Source organism: Cryptomeria japonica, unplaced genomic scaffold (assembly GCF_030272615.1).
Source record: "Cryptomeria japonica unplaced genomic scaffold, Sugi_1.0 HiC_scaffold_59, whole genome shotgun sequence".
NCBI classification, from domain to species: domain Eukaryota; kingdom Viridiplantae; phylum Streptophyta; class Pinopsida; order Cupressales; family Cupressaceae; genus Cryptomeria; species Cryptomeria japonica.
In genome coordinates this window covers 180373-184045 of record NW_026728881.1, presented here as the reverse complement: position 1 = coordinate 184045, position 3673 = coordinate 180373, and positions in this window count along the sequence as shown.

Below are 3673 nucleotides of genomic sequence, written 5' to 3'. Positions count from 1 at the left end.
TCTCCCAGAAACATTGGAAGTAGAAAAAAGGAAAAGCATCTGGACCCAAGCCTTGTTATATTCAAAAGAGAACACCATATTTTTAATTTTATCATCAAAGGGGATGGAATTGAGAATTCTATTAGTATCATCTTTAATAACATTAGGTATAACATCCAAAAAAATTCTCCACATCACCACTCAGAGGCAATCCTTCCTCAAAGAGGCGATTGGAGAAAAAACTAGCAACTGCCACATTAATGTGCTTTTCCAAATCCAATAGCGCACAGTTCTCATTGGTGGACGAGATCCAATTAGAAGCCTTATTTTTAAGAGTGGAAAGATGAAAAAATATACTATTCTTATCCTCGCATCGCAACTATAGAGATCTCTCTATATTTGTTAGCATAATTCTTCCTCCTTTGAAATGAGGTTATGGAGACAAGCCAGCAAGGAATTTTACTAGTCTAGGATACTGCAACTTTAACCATCTTTTTTGAATGGAATCTTACACAACCTTGAGATCCCTTTAAATGATTTTCTTCTCAGAAAAGATATGAACAAAACAAGTATCATTCAAAATAATAACCTTAGCTTTGACCAATCTCATTTTTTTAGAAACTCAAAACATAGTCGTATTGTTAGTCCTGACATTCCATCATTTTCTAATTCTATAGAACAGGTTAGGTTGCTTGAGCCACATTTTCTCAAAGTGAAAGGAAAAAAGAATTTCCTTCCAAGACAATCAAGCAAGAGAGATGGGGAAGTGATCAAATCCAATACGAAAGATCAACTAAAGGGACCACGAGTACAAAACAAAACAGTAATGGGTAATTAGGGCTCTATCCAATATCACTATAGTGTCAAAAAAAAAAATTAATTAATAATCAACACAAAATTTTAAATGAAAATTACAAACATTATTGACTAGGAGAAAAATAGTTACAGATGTAGAAATGAATCTCTATTTTTTTCCTTTTTTCACTTTGTCTTTGTTAACAAGTCGTGTCTCTTACATGCTTTGTTCTAAATCACTACTACATCTATCTTCTCAATCCATTTACCACACAACCCTAGCAGGCTCATCTATTTCTGGTTTTCCTTGTCCATGCTTCATATCCTTTTCCATGATCTCTACCCTGTCTGTATTCATGCACTGGGCATCAATTTCTTATCATCTGTTCTTTATTTCCTCCACACGCTTTTCTGGCTATCCCTTTGTTTTTGAATCTCATAGGTTTGATGTCTTCTACTCTACACACTCTCCTTCCCTTTGTAATTAAAAATATGTTGATCTTCCCACACAATGTTATTATTTTTCCTTACTCATAAATCCCTTTTCACCTTTCAGTTTTTCTCAATCATTTTGGCGCACCCTCTCTTCTTTTTCGGATTTCTATTTTGTTTTATTTTACATAATAATTATTTCCCATCTTTTCAAATCCACATGTGGCCCCACGCCTTCATTCTTATTCTAGTTTTTTTTTGTTTAACATCCAAACTCTTCATTTACCCCAGACACCTCTTCGCCACGCCTCCATCCCACACTGATTGATATGCCTGCAATATGTTTCAATTATTTTATTTAAACTACCTATCACTTTAAACTTACTTGGACAATATTTCTTATTGTTTGTTCATTTCACCTCATATTTGACTCTCCTTAGCTTTGTTAGTGTTGTTAATTTTCTTCAAAGAATTTAATTACTCAAATAAAACACTTACAAACTTATAAGCTAAAATTTATCAAAATAAAGATAAGAAATGAAAATCCTCATTTTAATATTTCAAAATTGAGGTTTGGTGCAAGCTATTTGTGCCCCCTCCCAGATGCCCCTGCATCAATTTGTGTTTGATATAATTGTTAAAACATTTATATGTAACATATGCTTTATTTATTATGTAGTGAAAGCATATTTCAATTTCAATGGTCCTTGGATTATAATTCATATTATGTATGAATTGATTTAAATTATATGTATGTAGAATTTCAATACAAGCAAGTAGTTATTTGTGTGTGTGTGTGCATTTATTCCAATAATATGTTTTCTTAACTAGAAGAGATTCTATAGAGCCAAACCCCATCTCAAAACTCCACACCACAAAGCCCCAAACCCCCTCCACTTTATGAAGCTTTAATTAAGAGAAACAAAATATGAAAACATAGCCACATTATTGGTAGTATAGATTATTTCGCAATGAACTGAATAATTCCCATACATTAAATATTCAATACTGAAGATGTAAGTCATCATCGATTCCATGAAATAAGTCAATATCAATTGACGCCGCTGTAATAGTGGTATGTGCACTGACAATAAAAATGTCTATAAAGTTTTATGTGATAAATGAAAACCATATGAATATCAATTGATATCAATAGGTATACACCTTAACAATGATATACATCAATTATATGTTGTAGCTAGCTATATTTGTGTTATATTGTTGTTAAATCATTTATATGTCACACGTGCATTATGTATCATATACTGAAAACATATTAAAGTTTCAATGGTACTTATAAGATTACAATTCAAATTATATAGGAATTGAGTTAAATTATAAAAACAAATTAAATCATATGCATGTAGCATATCAATACAAGCAAGTGCAATTATGTGCATGTGTGGGGGGGAGAAACTAAATTCCAAGAATGTAGTTTTTATCTAGAAGAGATTCGACATAATGAATGCCCATCTCGGAGCTCTACACCACAAAGCCCCCACCCCCTCCGTTTGATAGAAGCTCTAATTAAGGGAATGAATAAATGTTCAAATATAGAGAGATTATTGAGAAAATATATTTTTTCACAATGAATTGAATAATTTCCATATATTTCATATTTAGTATTGAAGATATGAGTCATCATTAATCACATCAAATATGTTGATGCAAATCTAGATAGATTCTATGCATAGAAGGAGGAGAAGTGGTATTATAATTGAGATTAAATAAAACAAAGACAGATCTTTCATTTACATATCTATAAGTATGCCTTAATCCAATTATTTAATTAAATTTAACTTTTTATAATGCACTTAAAAACTAATTCAGAAAAGTGCTAGTCCTAGTACAAAATGAGGTAGTATCAGATAACAATCTGACAGAAATCATGAGAAAAAGGTTACAAACGATAGATATCAATGTGTTTTTAAAAGTTTCTTATAAATCTTACTATATTTCAAAATAGACTAAATTGTCAATAACAAAATTGTAATTTTTCTAATGATTCATTATACATTTTTTCTTATTTATTAATTGACTATTTAGATGTTGAAAAATGAAGATAATATTTAAGATTAAATTATCTGTCACAGAACAACATTATTTTCAATTAAGTATTCGAATGAAGAAATATACTGCTGAAAATCTCAACCATATAAAACAACAATAAATAAGTATATTATAAGGAAATGTGAATCTTACTGTTAGAAATTCTCTGCAAAACTTGTAATTTTAATTCTACCTTCGCACTTTCACTTTTGAAAGGTCCATGTGGAGATGTCTCTGTCATAGTAATTCAACCAAGGTCTCATCACTGATATATTCCAAAGCATACTTATTGATACACAAATATACTGATATGTTTCTCTTTATCGATCGTTTGCAAACTACTTTGGACCAGCACACGATTGGATGCAGTCAGATTTTAGGAAGCACAAATTGAATAGTCTAATTGAAGGATGAATGA